This window comes from Sciurus vulgaris, assembly GCF_902686455.1.
Source record: "Sciurus vulgaris genome assembly, chromosome: 2".
NCBI lineage: Eukaryota > Metazoa > Chordata > Mammalia > Rodentia > Sciuridae > Sciurus > Sciurus vulgaris.
The window spans coordinates 193,754,513-193,773,102 of NC_136462.1; the positions used below are offsets into that span (position 1 = coordinate 193,754,513).

General features: G+C 56.6%; 1 long non-coding RNA gene across 1 annotated transcript; it reads right to left on the reverse strand.

The window, feature by feature from the left end:
• Positions 1-14,749: 14,749 nt before the first annotated feature.
• On the reverse strand, positions 14,750-18,553 carry LOC306653457. The gene is made up of 2 exons (XR_013761726.1): positions 15,083-18,553; positions 14,750-14,988 (listed from the first exon to the last, which is right to left on the reverse strand). It is a non-coding gene; the product is annotated as an uncharacterized lncRNA (long non-coding RNA).
• Positions 18,554-18,590: the final 37 nt, after the last annotated feature.

The window sequence follows — 18,590 nt, forward strand, 5'->3', positions numbered from 1 at the left end:
AGTTGGAAGAGAAATAAGGTCAGTGGCAAGAAAACACAGCATCGTGACTTACCCAAACAAATCAAATCACTGAAACCAAAACAAAATCTGGAAAAGAACTTTTTCTACCCAGCTCCCGCCCTGCCACCCCTCTCCATTCCATCTTCAGGCCCCAGCGAGGAGGAGGTGCCAAGTCTGGAGAGGAGATTCTGGGTCCCAGAGGACCCTTCACCCGTGAGCATCCTGGACCCGCAGTCCTTGGCCGTCCCTCCATCAGAGCGGGGCTGACCCTGGCCTACCTGGATCTGGCCAGCAGGTGGGGTCAGCAGTGGGGACCTGGTGGGTGGCTGATGGCTCTGGACCCAGGCCTTCACCTGAAACATGCGTCTTTTACTTTCTTGGAACCTCGAGCCCGCCAGAGGTAGAGGACCCTGGGCTCACCGCTCTAAGAGGGAAGGCCAGCGGCAGGGAGCCACGGGCCTCATCTGACCGTGGCACCACTGCTGGGCAGCGGGCAGGTCACCTGGCACACTCCAGCCCCGACTGAGTCGTCAGATGGAGGTGGCCACATGGGCGATCCCAGGCAGGGCCAGATGGCCAACCCACAGAATCGGCCAGTGCTTCGGAGATTGTCACGCAGCCACAAAAGCTGGAATAACTGTTGGCAGTTACAACAACAGCTATGCAGAGAATCCAGCAGGAGCCGCCTCAGCCCCGTTTCTGGGGGAAATATTGAAGCACATCACCGTGTCCTAACTCCCTCATCAGGACACCGGCAGTCCAAGACGGATTTCCTTCCATTAGCTCACTCAATATTCGACCACTGTTCTCCATATAAAAGAGCAAGCTGTCCTTAGCACCGGGGACACAGGTGGGTCAGGCCTGGTACTGTTCTCCAGAAGCTTCCAGAACAACAGAGGAGGTGAGAGAAGACTCTTCTGTGTGACTTGGGGGTGCAGCTCAGTGGCAGAGCGTTTGCCCAGCATTCCCAGAACTACAAAATTAAAAACAACGACACATATCCCTGATGTTACTGTTCAAGAAATATTTGTGGGTGGGCGCAGTGGGGTACGGCTGCCATCCCAGAGACACGGAGGCCGAGGCAGGAGACTCACAAGGTCGAGGCCAGCCTGGGCAATTTAGTGAGACCGCGTCTCAAAGGGCTGGGCATGCAGCTGTCTTCCAGTACCCTGGGTGCAACCTCCCGTCCCCCTGGCGCGGGGTTGAGGACGCACAGGTCCACGCGCGGGTGGCGGGGGGCTGAGGGCTGCTCTGGAGGAGGGCCTGCCTGGGTGAGGGGTCGCGCAGCCTTGAGGAGCGGCTCTTACTTAGGAGCCCAAGAGCAGGCAAAGTGGACGGCCGGGAGAGGAGGGGCAGACCATTCGGGTCCCCCGCAGGGCCACCAGGTTCGTCCAGAACCGACTCCATGCCGCGCGTAAACACAGACGGATTTTGCATGGATTTTTTTCATAGGCTGAATTTTCCTGGAATGCAGCGACCTGGAATTCGCCTTTCCTGGAATGTAAACAGAGAAGACTGACTCGGCTTGAGGACGGACCTACCGCGCCGTACCCTACTCTGGAGCAACAGCCCGCCAGCTCCCGCACCTGGGCCACCTGCGTTTGTCACTGTCACCTGCTCCGTGGCTCCACCTGAAAGTTCAAAACCCGCTACCTCATGCGGTCTTCCAGCACTAAAATCTCACGGATTCGCCCACCGGGTGTAGCTGGAGGGTCACACGAGCCACTTTCCTTGTGTGGGTGGGTGGGTTACGCCCTCTGTGGGCTGCAGGGCGGCTGAGCAGGTGCTCTATGGGGTTAGAACTCCAGGCACCTTCCAGCAGCCCCTTTGTGGGGGGAGTCGGGAGTCGGGGACCAGGCCAGTGCAGGAACCCACAGGAAGTGCGAATCTGGCGCATGGCAGGTGGGGTGGGACTGGACAGCCACCGCGGGCGGTCTGCAGTGATGGAACAGCAATTCCACCGCACGAGAAATGAAAAGGTATGTTCTTGCACAGACTTGAACACGAGTCTTCACCACACACCCATCAATCATCGCCAGGAAAGAGGGGGCAACCAAAATGTCCATTGACACAGATGACGCACCCACTGTGGCACCTTTCATATTCCCCGGCCATAAAAGGGAATGAAGCACTGCTGGGCGTGGTGGGGCACGGTTACAAGCCCAGCTACTGGGGAGGCTGAGGCAGGAGGATCACAAGTTGGAGGCCGGCCTGAGCAATTTAATGAGACCCTGCCTCAAAACAAACTTTAAAAAGGGCTGAAGGTGTAGCTCAGTGGTAGAGCGCTTGAGCACGTGCAAGACCCTGGGTTTGACCCCCAGTACTGAGAAAAAACAAATGATCACTGAATCAGCACCACTGGGTTGAAACCGGGCCTCGGGAATGCTGAGCACTCCCTCTACCACGAGCTGCCTCCCAGTCTCTGTGCACTTTATTCATTTATTCGGGGGATTGAACCTAGGGCCACTTTGCCACTAGTCCTTTTTACTTTTCATTTCGAGACAGGTTCTCACTCAGTTGCTGAGGCTGGCCTCCAACTTGGCATCCTCCTACCTCGGTCTCCCGCATCACTGGGATAACTATCCTGTGCCAACACACCCAGCTCCCTTTACCTTTAAAAAGTGAGTTTATCATGTTTAAATTATATCTCGTAAAACAGTCAAACCAAGACGAAGCCAGAGAGATAGGCAGAGCCTCGTTCTTCAGGGCCTGTGGCCTGTGCTGACGTTTTATCTCAACCGCTGACTCATCTTGAGCCACTGACCATTTTAGGCTTCTCGGTAGCAATATAGGTTTGTGTTTTAGGGAGATTATGGTGGAGAAGGGACGGGAGGCCTTGAGGGTGCCGAAGAAGGAAGGAGCCGTCCAGAGCTGGAGACCCCGGGCGGAGGTGGTGCCTTCCCAGGAGGCTGCTCCCCAGGCACTGTGGGGACTGCTGTGGGCACAGCAGGGGGGCCCAGGGCAGGGAGCCAGCTGCTGGCCGGCTTCAGGGAGCTGGAAGTCGTGGTTTCTCTGCCGCAACCTGAACAAGGGCTCGGGCCTTTCCATGAGGAGCCCCCAGGACACTGTGCTCGGGTGTGAACGCAGGATCTGCCGCAGCAAAGGCCCAGGCCAGGGACTCCCGACCCGGGCGGGCGGGACGAAGCCATGTCTAGTGAGGCGCCAGAGAAACGGCCTCAGTGAGCTCTGTGCCGATGCAGGCCAGGACAGCAGCCCAGTGACAGCCAGGGGCCCGGCAGCTCTGTCACGCAAACTCCTGGCTTTGTGCTCAGCAGAAACACCCAAACCAGGCCCCACTTGTAGGAGATTGCTCTCGTTCTGTTTGAACTCCAGTCGTTGAGACAGAATCATTCTTTCATGTAATGCATTTTTTTAAAGTGTACGTGATGCGTTTTTAAAACACATACTAGGATCATTACCTTATGGCTTTAACAGCCGTGGAAAAAGCCTTTAAATGATTTCAAAAGGAAAGAGGTGGGCAGGCCAGGGTGAGAGGGACGGAGGGACGGAGGCACGGACCTCCCTGGACACAAGCAGGACTCGGCAAGGGAGGAGAGTGGCCTGGGACTAAGCCCAGCACGGGCCCCGCTCCTCGCAGAGAGTTCACTCCAGCGGGGACACCCAGGGAGCCTGAAGGACAAGAGTCCCCCAGGACAGAGTGACAGCCCTGAGGACAGCAGAATTGACTTGTGAAGTTAGTTCATCTGTTTATCCAGCCTTTTCCAGACAGTAAGGTGTTCCTCAACTTGCTCGAGGATAAGAACAGCCACAGGGGCTCTTTAAAAAGGCAGATGTTGTGCTGGGCAAGGTGGTTTTGATCCCAGTGGCTTAGGAGGCTGAGGCAGGAGGATTGCAAGTTCGAGGCCAGCCTCAGCAATTTAGCAAGGCCCTAAATAACTTAATGAGACCCTGTCTCAAGATAAAAAATAAAAAGGGCTGGGGATGTGGCTCAGTGGTTGAGGGCCCCTGGGTGCAATCCCCAGTACCAAAAAAAAAGAAAGAAGGAAAGAAAGAAAGAAAAAAAGAAAGAAAGAAAGAAAGAAAGAAAGAAAGAAAGAAAGAAAGAAAGAAAGAAAGAAAGAAAACGGAAGGAAGGAAGGAAGGATGGAAGGAAGGGAGGGAGGGAGGGAGGGAGAGAGGGAGGGAGGGAAGGATGAGGGAGGCAGCTGTTGGGCTCGAGGGCGGCTGGGGCAGAGCGCGTGCTCTCCTAGCCTGTGCAAGGCCGTGGGCTCCACCCCGGGACCATTGACAAAGAAAAGAAATTAAAAAGGCGGAGTAGGGACCCTGCCCCAGGCCCAGTGAAGCAAGGTCCAGGTGAGACTGGAACTGGGTGGCCGGGCAGCCCCTCAGCTCGGCCGGCCGCCTCTTCATTTTAAACAGGGACAAGAGCAGCTCCCAGGCGTCCTGAGCGCAGCAGAGGCCCACACCTGGCCGACGCCCATGACCGCCACCTGCCCACTTCCTGCCTCCTGCCCCTGGAAGGAACGAATCTGCCCCCGGCCTCTCCCATGAGTCCCGAGGGCCCTGGCAGAGCGTGCATCTGCACCCGCCCTGCCATCGCGCCTGGTGGCATCCTGGCCGTCGCTGCCGGCCTCCCGTGGTCCTTTCTTCGCCAGGTAAAGGGGTGTTGCGCTGCCTGGGTTCTCGGGGTCTCTGCGGTGTGCAGCGTCACGGCGCCCGCTGGGCAGGGAGGTCCACAGGTGGCGGAGCCTGTGTCACACACGTCACAGGAGCGCCATGAGCCCAGGGTGACGGGCTGCTCCGGCAGACGTGGCCAGCTGTCCAGGCGGCCTCTCACTGAGTATCTGCACAATCTCGGGAGCAGCTATTCAGGAGCGTAGCGGAGTAACGCTGTGCGCCGGAGACAAGCCCAGTGTCATTACCCCGCGGGATCGTTCGCGCTGCGCTTCCACGCGGCTGGCGACCCAGGGCTCCGGCACCGGCGGCAGGAATCGCTCAGCTCCATGGGATCCCGTGGGACCACCACCCTGTGGGCCACCCGTCCTGGACGGAAGCATCCTTGGGCCACACGGGACTGTACCCGGAGGTGAAGGTCACCCTCGCTCACTGCCGAGTCCTGGCAGCGTCCAGAGCTGTTCCAGACACGGGAGGAAAAGCAGAAGGGGCAGGTCTGTGCCTTCCTCAGCTCCCGTGCCCGCCAGAGACAAACCCTACAGCAAGCCGCAGCGCGGGCAGGGCTGGCAGAAGGCAGGCTAAACGGAGGCTCCCGGGCTGCGTCCCAGGCTACGGCAAGAAGACTGGCACTGACTCGCAGAGAGATCAGGAGATCTGCCGGGGGAGCGACCTGATCTGACTCAGGTTTCCCTGGGATCCTGGTTTTCTGTGGAGAATAACTACAGAGGGCAAGCGTAGAAGGAGACAGAACAGAGAAGCGGCCCGGGGAAAGCCGGCAGAAGCTGGGCTCAGCGGCACACGCCTGTAGTCCCGGTGACTCGGGAGACCGAGGAAGGAGGATCGCAAGTTCCAGGCCAGCCTCAGCAACTTAGCAAGACCCTGTCTCAAAAAAATAAAAGGGCTGAGGGTATAGGTAAGTGAAAGAGCACCCCTCTGTTCAACCTCCAATACTGCAGAAACAAAAAAGAACTAATCAAGGTTTATGATCTTCGCGGTGGTTTCTAAGAGGTGGGAGACACCTCGGCTGTGTTCGGTGCTGTCTGTGGCCGACACACGCAGGCGAACAGAATCATCGCTCTGTCTTTCTCTGTTGCTTCCTTAACCCGTCGATCACAGCTGGGCTCTACGTGATGTCCGTGCAGGGATATGGAGTAAGAATGAAACCACCGAATTCCTGCAGGGCCCGGTCACCCGCCTGGTGTCCAGGTGTCCGGCACCCGGGAGAGGCCGAGCCGGGGTCCTGCGGGACCCCGTGAAGCTCCCGTGCTGCAGGCTTCTGAAGGGAAACTCAACAGCCCTCCGTCTTTCTAAAGGAGGAACGAAGACGGGAGCGGTGGCCTTTTCCACGTCTCCCGGACCTTCTCACGCCCCTGGAGACGCTCCAGCGACTGGAAACACTTACGAGGACTTCAAGTCCCAGCACCGCCTCCTCCCGGCTGCGTGGCCTTAGCCCGTCCCTGTACCTGGCTGGCTCTCGGTCTCCTCCACAAATCCAGCACAGTCGCGGCTCCTAGGCCAGGGCGTGGCGGCTGGTGAAGTCATGCCCATAAAGGTCAACAGTCACCTCTCCACCAGGGGCGGCCAGTATCCCGGGAACCAAAGTGGGAGGGACCCTAGAGAGCACCCAGTGTCACTGAGGGAGGGGCAGGTGGGGAGGCAGAGGCAGAGGGCTTGGTTGCTCTGGCCACAGCACCCAGGCGGGGACTTGGGCACGTGGGTTTGTTTTGGTACCAGGGACTGAACCCAGGGCGCTTTACCACTGGGCCACACCCCAGTCTTTTTTTTTTCTTGATCCAGGGTCTCACAAAGTTGCTTAGGGCCTCGCTAATTTGCTGAGGCTGGCCTCAAACTTACGATCCTCCTGTCTCAGGCTCCCAAACTGCTGGGATTACAGGTGTGCACCACCATACCCAGCTGCATGCGGTCTCAGTTCTGGTAGGAGGTGTGAAGGTGTGACCTGAGGGGCGTCAGGGAAGGACCTGCTGCCGGGTGTCTAGAATCAGGCAACTCCGTGGACATAGGGCATCGGAGGTCAGAAATAAAGTGATAACCCTGGATGACCAAAGAGAGGGTCACTGACAGAATTAGATCCCCAGGAGATAAGGAAGAAGACCACAATGACCTTCAGGGTTCAGAAGGCACGTGTGCCGGGGTGCCCAGAGGATCTTGCCACGCAGCCACTTCTTAGCCTTGAGTAACCTCTGGCCTTAATTAAGCCTAAATTCCAGCCGCGTGACAGGCGTGCATGTCATTCCAGCTACCTGGGAGGCGGCGGCAGAAAGAGCACGACTTCCAGGCCGGCCTGAGCAACACGGGGACAGTCCTGGCTCAAAACGAAATGCAAGAGGAGCCGGGAGGTCACTCGGCAGCAGGCTCCTGCCTCGCAGGCCAGGCGGTGCACCGACCGTGCGCTTCCCGATTCTTCCCGATGCGCTGACAGCCCAGCTGCTGGGACGACGTCCCTGTTGGGTAAGGAGCAGACCCCCTCAAGCCCAGGAGGACAGAGAAGGGACCAGCACCCAAGAGCCTCCTGCACGCAGAGCCTCGGTCTAGCTGCAGGGCTGGCTCCCTGGCCCCAGCCCCAGGCCCCAGAGCACCGCGTCTCAGGCCACAAAGCTGGGGCCAAGGCTGGAACCCCGGCTGCTCCAAGACCCTCACGTCACTCACCAGCTGCACCGGATACGACAAGGTCAGGTTCCGAGGGGCCCGAGACACAGCCACAAGGACACAGGTTCACATCTGACGCAAAAGCAAGTAGTCAGAGCCTCCAGGTGGACTCTGCAGGGCACCACATGGGCGTGGGGACTGGCCACCGGGCTTTTGAGAGACTGACCCGCACGCTGGGACCTCAGTGAGCAGTTGCGGGAAGGCGCGCCTTGCCTCTGCCTCCTCACCAGGCGACATCACCTCCTTCCTGCTTCTACCTCTTGACCCACGAAAGGTGGGCGGGTCCAGTAGTGAACGTTGTCACCTTGAAGTCTGGTGACCGGTGCTCTCTCAGGAGGCCGGCTTTGGGAGCGTGCACCAGGTTAAGATGTGCACACCTGTGGACCTCTGGGAGTCTGTTCTGGAGACGCGCACAGGACACACGCAGGACGGTCGGTGCAGCACCCTGAGTAGTACTGACCTCAGTGTCCACCGTCACCAGTCTGCCCAGGCAAAGCACTGTGCGCCTAAGCCGTGGAAAGCCAGGCAGCCAGGAAAAAGGATGAGGAAGTCACGTGAGCGGTGAAGAGGAAGTGCCATGGGACACGCTGTCGCAGCAGCAAGCTGGGTGTGTCAAAGAAGGCCTGGGCGAGTCCGTTTCTATGCTGGACAGTGAGAGACTGGAGGAGTGAAGGGAGGCTTCGCCCACAAAAGACCCTAATAAAAAGCGAGTCATCTTCCGGTGCTGAACGCCATAGAGGGCAAGGCTATGCAGAGCTCATCTAAGTACTTTTTCGGGGGTGTGTTGCTCTACCGCGGAGCCACGACCCCAGCCCCTTTCATTTTTATTTTGAGACAGGGCCTCGCTAAGTTGCTGAGACTGGCCTGTGATCCTCCTGCTTCAGCCTCCCGAGTCCCTGGGGTTTCAGGTGTGCATCACCGTGCCCGGCCTTTTCATATTTTAGTTTGAGCAGGGGTTTGAACTCAAGGCCTTGCACGTGCGAGGCAAATACTCTACCCTCCGCTTTTAAAAATGTAATTTATTTTTATTTTATTTTTTAACAGGATTTTGCCAAGCTGCTGAGGCTGCCTCAAACTTGAGATACCCCTGCCTTAGCCTCCGGAGTCGCTGGAATTTCGCGTGTGTGCCACCACGCCTGGCTCAAAACCAGCTTTTGGGGTCAATGTTCCACCGACCACACTCGGAGTAGCATTGCACTTGAGGTCACAATTACAGTACAGTATGATAAATGTCCTCGCAGGACAGACACTACATCCCTAAAGAACTGTCAATCGTTCCGTTCAATCTAAATTGTTTTAGGTTCAATCATCTGCCCAGTATAACGAGTCTTGAAGCCAGGCATGGTGGCATGCACCTGTAATCCCAGTGGCTCAGGAGGCCGCTGGGCACACCTAGCTCCATTTCCAGGTTCCCCAGGGCACGTTCCAGAAACAGATCTGGAATTAGGAAAACACCTGACTTTTTATAAAAGCTTTCCCTGCACAGCTGTTCAGTAGACGGCAGAGTCGGGACAGCTCTGGGTCCTCGTGCCAGGCTCGTCCCTGCCTCTGTGTGAATTTTGAAGGCAAGCTACTGACCCTCTCCCTGCCCTGCTTTCTGGCACTGGGGGTGGAACCCAGGGCCTCCCACGAGCTGTGTGCAGGCTCTACCTGAGTGACAGCCCGTCTTGTCTCAGTCTCCACATCCGTAAGTGGGATACACTAGCTCAGGGCTGCTACTCAGCAGGCCGCAGAGGAGAACCCTAGGCGTCCTGGCCAGTCCTGAGGCCGTTTGCTCAGCACTTGTCAGGGATATTTGTGCACTGGAAGAATCTCTTTTTGGGATGCAGCCCGCAGCCCGCAGTGCTGGGCGAGCGCCCTCCCTGCCAGGCGGCCGCTCGGGGCCTTCTCCCTCTGGAGTGGCTCTGCCCCGCATCCCACCTTATTTTTGATTTATTTATTTTGGTGTTGGGGATTGATCCACTGAGCCATATTCTCCAGTCCTTTTATTTTTCGAGGCAGGGTTTGCCACATCGCTGAGGCTGGCCTTGGACTTGCTTCCTCTTGCCTTAGCCTCCTCAATACCAAGACTACCGGGAATGAATTTTTTTGGAGGGGGCATGCTGGGGGTGACCCCGGTCCTGTACATGCTAAGTAAGAGCTCTACTGAGCCACGTCCCCAGCCACCAGCATCCCGTTTTGGAGGCACAGCAGAGGGGGAGGCGCTGAGGGAGGCGGAGGCAGGCCCGGGAACAGGCTTCCCTGCGGACGGATGCCCCTGTGATTCCCAAGAGCTGCAGTCACGGGCTCATCTCTGGCTGGCTTTGCTGCTGCTCTCCGGCCTCTGTCACCACGGGTATAATCTTACATAAATTTGACCTTCCTTGAAAAATTTAAAAATATGCTCACTTCTTAAGTGTCTCCTGAGGGACAGAGGATTTCTAAAGCGATGTTGTTCTCCCTCCTTAATGTGGAACTTAGGTTAAGTCACTGGATCTCCGTCAGCAAGTTGGTTGTTTGTTGGTTTATTTTCATTTTGGAAACTTTTCTCCACGGTTAACCATCTCCCTCCTCCTTAAAAAGTCGCCTGAGGAACTCTGATCAGACTCTGGGGCCGTGGGGCGGGTCCCCTGGAGGGTGTCATTTTTCTGGAAGGCTCCTAGAAGGCCGCAGCCTTGCAACCTGACTCTTAGCTGACTCCTTACCTGTAGGAGTGTCTTGGGGCGGGGGAAGGACACAGGTACACTTTTTGCTCCCAAACAAAATGATGTTTCATAAGGGAAGAAACCGCTTCAAGCTCAGTGTGGTGACACACACCTGTAATCCCAGCCGCTTGGGAGGCTGAGGCAGGAGAATCAAGAGTTCAAAGTCAGCCTCAGCAACTTAGTGAGGCCCCGAGCAACTCAGCAAGACCTTGTCTCTAATATTTTGAAAAGGGCTGGGGATCAGCTCAGTGTTTAAGCGCCCTGGGTTCAAACCCTAGTACCAAAAAAAAAAAAGGTTTCAAGTCAATCACTGGCTTTGCGGGGAGGGGGGAGCGTGCTGGGTCTTGAGGACTGCGCCCCGTGTCCCTGCTGCTTCCTCCCTGCCTCCAGCCTCCCGGTCCTCGGTCCTCAGTAGCTGCCACATGGGGCTTGCAACGTGCCTACTCTTCCTTCTGCAACCCCGACATTACACCCTGCCCCCAAGTTCCCAGTCAGTGCTCTCACGGGTCAAGCATGAGGAGAATCCATCCGGCAGACAGGGGGCAGTCAGGGGGATCTTTCTCCCACTTCCCCTTCCTCCACCTGCAGGCACCTGGTGGGGCGTGGTGGGGCGTGGTGGCGCATGCCTGTCATTCCAGTGATTTGGGAGGCTGAGGCAAGAGGATCCCAAGTTCAAGGCCAGCCCAGACAACTTCCCAAGACCCTCAGCAACGTAGGGAAAGCCTGTCTCTAAAAAAAATAAAAATAACAGTACCTGGGGGAAGTGCCCCTGGATTCAATCCCAGGACCCACACGCACACACAACAGAAAGCAAAGCAAAGACAGAAGAAGAAAACAACAGTAGTCCTCTGCCCCTGGGCTGAAGTCCCTGACGACTTCTTGCTTCTCTAACCATTTCTTCTCTTTTTCTCAAGACTGGAAGAACATGGGTCATAGCCACAATTTTTATCTTGCAGTGACGGGTCTTGAACTCGGGGCCTCACTCTTGCTGGAGAGCGCCCTCCCGCCGAGCTGCACCCCCAGTGGGGGACAACTGAGAGTTTACCGTGTCCTTGGCACCTTGCCAAACCTCTTACAGATGTGTCGCTGAGCCTCATGCAAACCCAGGGAGCGGGTACCACCTTACAGGTAAGGAGCCTGGGCCGGGCAGTCCCTCGCGGGGAGCGAGCCGGAGCCGGGCAGGGCCAGTTCCTGCTCCTGGTACTTCATCATCGTCTTCTCTTCCTCCTGCTCCGGCCCCACCTTTGCTTTCTAGCGAGGTCCAGCCCCTGTGACAAGCCGCGTGGCCTTGGGCCAGATGCTTCATTCCTCAGGACTCAGTGTGGCCCGTGAAGAATAGGAGCATTGTGTGTGAAGCGGCGTGAGAGCGGAATGCAGATGCTCAGAGTACGTGGTTGCTGTTGTTGTTGTTGTTATTGCTGTTCCACCAGAATGTCCCTGCAGAAGACTGAATTGTCCCCCCACGGGATATGTTGAAGCCTTAACCCCCAGTACCTGTGAACGGGACCTTACTGGGAAACAGGGTTTTTGCGGCTCTATCACTTAAGATGACGTCATTCGGGTGGGCCCCAAAGCCAGTCACTGCAGTCCTTATACAAACAGATACAAAGAGACACACAGCGGCACCAGGAGAACTGCGAGTGATCTGGCCGTGAGCCAAGGAATGCCAACGCCTGCCAGTAACCACCAGAGCCAGCAGAGGGGCCCTGTCCTGGGAACAGCCTGTCCTGCAGTCTCCACAAGGAACCATCCCTGCCAACACCTTGGCTTCAGGCTGGAGGGTCCAGAACTGCTAGAGAGCACATTTCTGCTGTCTTGGGTGCCTGGCCTGTGGGACAGATGGCTGTGACTTTGGATGGTTCCGAAGCTATGCATTCAGGAGAAGCCAGACTTCCAATCTTGACTGATCTTTTCGCAGGCTAGCGGAGCGGAAGCAACTACCTCCTGAAGCAGGAGGGACTGAGCTCCAGGTCCTCCGCCCTCACCTGGACCTGGAGGGCTGCTCTCCAGCATGCTGGGCAGCTAAGCCAGGGCATGCAGCGGGAGGGGGGCTTTAGTGCCTTCTCACCTGCGATCCTCCAGCTTCCAGTGGCTCAGGAGAACGGGAACCCGCGGTAGGCTAAGGCGCGTCTGCACCTCCTCATGGCAGCCCAGGAAATCAATACCGCTGCCTTCCACATCCTAAGTCAAGACCCCACGGCTTCGTGTCCTCACAAAGGCAGGGCCTCCTGGAGCCCCGGCCTGCAGACTTGCTTTCCTCAAATCGATCCCCATTTCTGACCCCTGCGGGGGTCAGAACCCTGCGACGACCCCTGAGTTTACAACAGCATTTCCCAAACATGCTCAAGGGTCAGAACAGCCAGGATGTTCACCGAAATCACAGGGTCCTGCCAGGCACGGTGGTGCACACCTGTCCTCCCGGAGATCTGGGAGGCTGAGGCAGGAGGATGGTAAGTTTGAGACCAGCCTCAGCAATTTAGTGAGACCCTGTCTCAAAATAAAAAATAAAAAGGGCTGGGATTGGGGACATGGCTCAGTGGCAAGGCAGCCAGGGTCAGAAGCGGGGCGCCGAGCGCCACCTCGCCGGGCCTCTTTCTTCTTACAGTACTGGTGCTGGGACTGAAACCTGGGGTGCTCTGACACCGAGCGACATTCTCAGTTCTTCAGATTATTTTTTGAGACAACTCACTAAGTCGTGCACGATCCCAGGACCGTTCACCCTGAACGTGTGGTCTTCCTGCCTCGGCCTCCTGGGAGCTGGATTCCTGCGGCTTCACCACACCTGCCCTCAGGCTTGTTGTTTTTATCCACTTAATTTATCGGTGCTGGGAGCGACCCAGGGCCTCCCGCAGCCCCAGGCTGCCTTCCAATTTCTCAGACACAAGGTCTCCCCTGGTCCTTGGCACAGGACTTCTCTCTGCTTGGACCCCGCACCCCTGCACGCCAGTCACCACCGGGTGCCTCAGCTGGGTGCTCTTCCCACAGCCCGTCCTAGGGAGGATGGGGGCACAGATCCCTCTGTTCCCATGCCAGTTACCCAGTCCCATCTGACCAGCTGCTAACGCTCAGAGGTCAGTGTCACACGGAGAGCTGGGTCCCTCTGGAAGGACCAGAAGGCCCGCCCACGTGCAGCCTCCTGCCGCCCGCCACACAGCCACCTGGCCTGAAGGCGAGCCCGCCCCGGGCCAGCTCTGGCTGCTATCAGTTGCAGGCTCTTAAGCCAGCAGGCTTGGTGGCATTCTCCTTTCAGCCCCCAAAGTCAGGCCGCTTCCTTGTCTCCCTCCCTGTGTGAAGTTTTACTCCCCAGTGTGGCCCAGCAGTGGCTTGTGCCTGGTTCACAGCGAGAACACACACAAGGCTGGATGGAGGGGCAGGTCAGTCAAGGCTGCGCCCCCTCCCGTCCTGCAGGCCCCTCACACACTCTGCCACCGAATCCACTCTGCTCGCAAGGCAGGTGGACGTGATGGCTGCCCGAGCGCCGGCTCCGGTGCATCCACTCAAACACAAAGCGAGTCCTTCCGCCCCCGCCCCTAAACATTTTAGGGGTCTCCAGCAAAAACCGGACACCCCAGCCCCTGGGGCCACTCCCTGCTGCTATCCACCTGCCTTCCAGCCCCCATCTCAGACAGCACCCCACCCAGCCCACAGGGGCCCCTGGCCAGCGCCTGGCCTGGCCTGCAGGCCTCCACTGGAATGCCCCCGCCCGCGGCTGCAGCCTCCTACTCATTCCTGCCGGGCTCCAGCCGGCCCTGCACGGGGAGCACCTGCCCCGCCCGCGGTGACTCAGTCACTCTGCTCCACCGGCCTCAGCTCTGAGCAAGGGCTTAAAATAGCAGCTGGTGCTTCCCCCAGAGCCCTTACGTGTGCCAGACACCGGGCCTGCTTCAGCCCATCCCCAACCCTGCCCAGAAGGTCCCGGCCCCCACGCCCCAGAAACAGGCTGCCCGGGCACCTGACTTCCCAGAGGCCACCTGCCACCTGCCCTCGCTGGGCTCCCCACACTACCCCAGGCCTCCTTCCCGCCTCTGGTCTGTATCTCCTCCGCGGCTCCGATCCTTACGCACCACGCATTTTCACTGATCGTGCTCTGTCTCTTCCACCAGGATGATAGCACAGGAGGGGAGCAGGGCCCATGTCCTCAACTGCCTGAGACATAACAGGCACTGGATCGATACTACTTAACCAAAGAAGGTAGGGGGCTAGGCTAGTGCCACCAGCCTCTAGTCTGACTCCTCTGGAGGCTGAGGCGGGAGGATCACTGAAGCCCAGGAGCCCAGCCCAGCCTGGGCAATGCTGCAAGAGCCCACTCCCAGCTCAAACAAAGTTTTAAAAGTTAAAGTCAGTACTAATATCACCTTCATTTCACCCGAGGAAAGAGTGGGGGGGCCTGGGAAGAGTCCGCAGCTAGTTCCTGGTAGAGCCAGACGTGACCCTGGACGGTCAACTCGAGAGCCCGCCCTCGGACACTATGCCACTGTCCCTGGGTCTGACTTCTTGGCCAGACTGTGAATCCCCGGGGCAGAGCTGCCTCGCTCCTGTTTGATCTCCTCGTGTGAGCCCTGGTGGGTGTTCAAGGATGCGTGCTGAACCAGTCTACCCGGGACTGTGGAAGGCGGGCAGCAGGAATCGCACTCTTGACTGTGGGCGTCCTTCATCTCCACGCCAAGCACAGTGTTATGTACACATGTGGAGCCTATTAAATACGTGATACACTAATGGATTCTATTATGGCAATAATAATAAAAATAATTAGATGGCAATGATGACCATAAGAGGTGACATTTATGGCCCTGTCTTAAGTGCTTGGTACATGATGAAGACAATTAATTCTCTTATTACCTTCATTTTACAGGACATGGAGACCAGAGAAGTTAAGAACTTGACCAAGGTCACACAGCTGGGAGAGGGCAACTCGGCGGTCAGTATCTAGCCTGCATCCTGCCCCTCAGGAACAGGCCAGGCCGCCTCCTGGCTGCTCAGAAGATGTTGATGAAAAAACTGCCTTGTGTAAAAACAGAAAGGTTTACTAGATATTTCCATTTCGCTTAAGGGATTTCTTTCCCAGACCCTGGTGGGCAACAGCATCTGCTTTGTACCTGACGGTGTGCGGAGCTCCATACGCCCTCACTGGGCAGAGCCCCGGCAGGCTGTCTCAGGAGGGGTGAAGAACTCTGAGGCTCTCCGTGGTTCAGAGAACAGGGTCAAGGTCACCCAGGCAGGAAGGAGCAGAGCAAGGACTTAAAGGAACATCTGTCGACTTAAAAAACAAATAAAATCCAAGTGCCTCCAGATATAGAGCTCTTCTGTGCAACTTAAGATTAAATAAGTTGATCCATGAAAAGGCACTTAGCAGTTCCTGGCACCTGGTAGATCTCTCAGAAATGTCAACGCTCACCATCTTCATTAACACCTCTTGGAAACTAGAATATTTTGGCTGATGGAGGCAGCCTGTCTGTCGACCATGACGGAGAGATTAATTTTTTCATTCCAGTTCATCCCGGTAATGTTGAAATGATGATCAATCTCCATTATCTCTGGGGAACCATAGACTGTTCAGAGCTGGCAGGGACTGTGGAGATGACCTCATCTGGTGCCTGCACTTACACATGGAGAAGTTGAGTCCCAGCGAGGGAAAGGTCAGAAGGCAGACTCCTGGCAGGACCAGGCCACTGCAAGGCTTAGGCACCGAGTGTCCCACGCTGCCTCCATGAAGATGGGTTTTCACCCAGAAGGGCACCTGGCTCCTTAAGGTCTACAGGCAGGAATTCATTGTCTCCGGCTGTGAGCACCACCACCCCAGCCCCCCACAAACTAGTAAAGCATTATAAGCCATTAACCAGAGAGCGGATCCTGTGACTTAACTCCACCTCTGCTAAAGGACTTAAAATGCTTCGGTGAGTAGCCTGAGATTCATAAATATACACTTCAGCTCTTTTTCAAAGAATTATTAACCAGCTCCATCGAAACTGGAACTTGAGCAGTCAAGGAGAAAAAGAGCTGGCAAGAGGAATTCCTTAAAAAACACTTTTACCCACATTGTCTGTCTTCTCCCCCCCGCAACCCCCCAGGAGTCAGAGGAAGGAGGAAAGAAAGAAGTATCATTATGTAAAACGTGAACTCAGAAAACAAACCACGGAAAACTACAGGCTCTTCCTACCTCTAAGACAGGTTTCAAAGGAACGTAACAGGGTGTTTGCCAGAAAGACAGAAATGTCAAGAGGAAGATACAGCAGAGGCACAGCCCTCGCTAACTTCTCTCAGAGGCAGCCATGGGCCCAGCAGTCCGACGGGCGTGGGTGTGGTACTCTGGTTGCCCATTCCCGACTAATGATTTTGGGAACCTATAATTTATGGAGCCGTCGGATACTTTACTTATCTCTCTAGCCCAGTGAGTACTAATTCTCCCGGGCACAGAACCAGCTTTTCATTCTGCATGTAGGTCTCCGTCAGCTTTAGCTTAAGGATTTGGGGGTGGGGAGGGACGGTGGAGAGAAATGAGATTAGGGTCAGTCTTCAAAGTGAAGGATCAGGAATAGAAATTCTCTCTGTGCTGTTTCTCCAGGCTTCACGCTTCTCAAGAAAGGGTGAAACTCGTGCCTGGCGAACAAGCTGACAGTCTGCCCGCCTGTTAACAGCTCCTGGAACGCAAGGGCTGCCCTCCTCCACACCTTTATCAAAGTCAAACGTCTTCCACATTCTTTCCTTACACAACCCAGGCGCCCAGCGAGTGACGCAGTCCTCAAGCAAATTCTGCTTAGGAGATCCAGGAAGCGATGGCCTGGCCCTCCCTTCTACAAAGGAAAGTCCAAGTAAAGAGGGATGCCACACCTGGGGGGAGGGGAGGGAGGATGTGACGGCGTCTCCAGGAATGCAGGGCCCACGCAGGTGTGTTGGCACTCATGAACTTCCTTCTTAACAGGCCTGATAAATCAGTACCGATAACAGTAATAAAGCTCAACCAGCCCAGACCTGGGCCCTGGCTCCCGGGGCGTGGCCCCTGAAGGAGGAGAGGAGGGTGACAGCTGAGCCTGAGGTGTCCGTCAAGGTTGTAGCAAGTTTTCTAGTTCAACAGCCATCATGGTGTGCTCCAGAGACCCACTGGGAGTCCCTGAGACCTTTTCGATGGGTTCGAAAGGCCAAACTGTTCTCACAATATGGTCACTTTTTTCTTCACCCCGACGCTCTCATAAGTATATGACGGAGTTTTCGGGAAGGGACGTGGCATGTAATGACATCATCACTGATGACTGTGAATGTGTGCTGGTGTTTTGTGTTTTAACAAGTCTCAGTTTTAATTCTAATATGATATTGATAGAGCATACATAAGATACTGAGGTCCTCTGTCATTTTTAATAGTGTGAAACTGGCTTTGAGACCCAGAAAGTTCAGAACTGTTGTTCTAATTCCAACAGGTACGTTTCAGGACCACGGCTGCCCGTCACAGCTCCTGCCTCTTTCCAGGCTGAGTCTGAATCCTATCCGTACTTCCTGCCATTCTGCTTGGGAGGGTATCCCTTCCCCGGGTACTTCCATCCGATGGTCCCACAGCCTTAAAATCTCCCACAAACATTTTGTGAACTGAATCCTTCAGGAGAAAGATGCTCACCTTTGAACCAGGGAAGCAAAGGTAGCCCAGAAAAACCCACTGGGCTCCAGCACCAGCAGACACGTGTATGACAGGCTCTGGGCCACGCTCTCACTAAGGGCAAAGCAGGAGAGCTCATTCGGGGCGGTGGCAGGTTACTCGTGAAATTTAAAAAAGAAATGAGAAAATAGGAACTTGCCATAAGCTGGGCAGGAGTGGTGCAGGTGTCGGGAGGGGTTCGCCCTGGGCAGTCGCCCCTGTGCCACTCCCCTCCTCGGGTCCCAGCTCGCCCCCAGCGGTGCCCTGTCCTGGCTCCCGGCTCCCACGGCTTTGAACCTTCGGGGGAGGGGGTTGCGGGGCCTCGTCCAGCCATAATCTGCAATCTTCTCGCCTCCCCAGGGCCCAGTGAGCAGGTCGGGGCGAGAGCCCCAGCCTGGGGCGTTAGAGCGCATTGGGCCTTCGGTTACCCGGGGACACGGCTCGGTCACTAAGGGAACTGAACACAACCCAGAGCTGGCGCTGTGGAAACAGGAGCCAAGAAATGGCTGGAGGGAGACTTCAGAGGTTTAAAATAAGAGAACGCCCCGGGAGGCCGCTGCAAAGGGCTCAGGCGGCCGGGCCCTGCGCGGGCCTCGGGCCACCTTCCAGCTCTCAGGGGGCGCACCTGACGCCCCGGACCTGACGGATTTAGGGAGGAGGTGCGGAGCCTCTCCAGACCACACCAGGCCGAGGGAGAGCGTGGGTCTCCCCGGTAACGATGCAGACACGGGAAAACCTGAGTATTGCAACCAAGAGTTGCAGCCGGACCCTAAACGACGCGAGAGGGAGGACGAGGGGCGTCCCAAACCCAAGAGGAGCAGGGAACGGGGATCCTAGCAGCCCCACGGCGCCACGGCAACCGACACCGACTGGCTCTCCAACCCAAGCACTGCGTGTGGTTGGCGCGCGCCCGCGCGTGCGCAAGGAGCTCACATCCCTAAATCCCAACCAGGTGCGCTCGCGCTTCCGGCCGGTCTCCC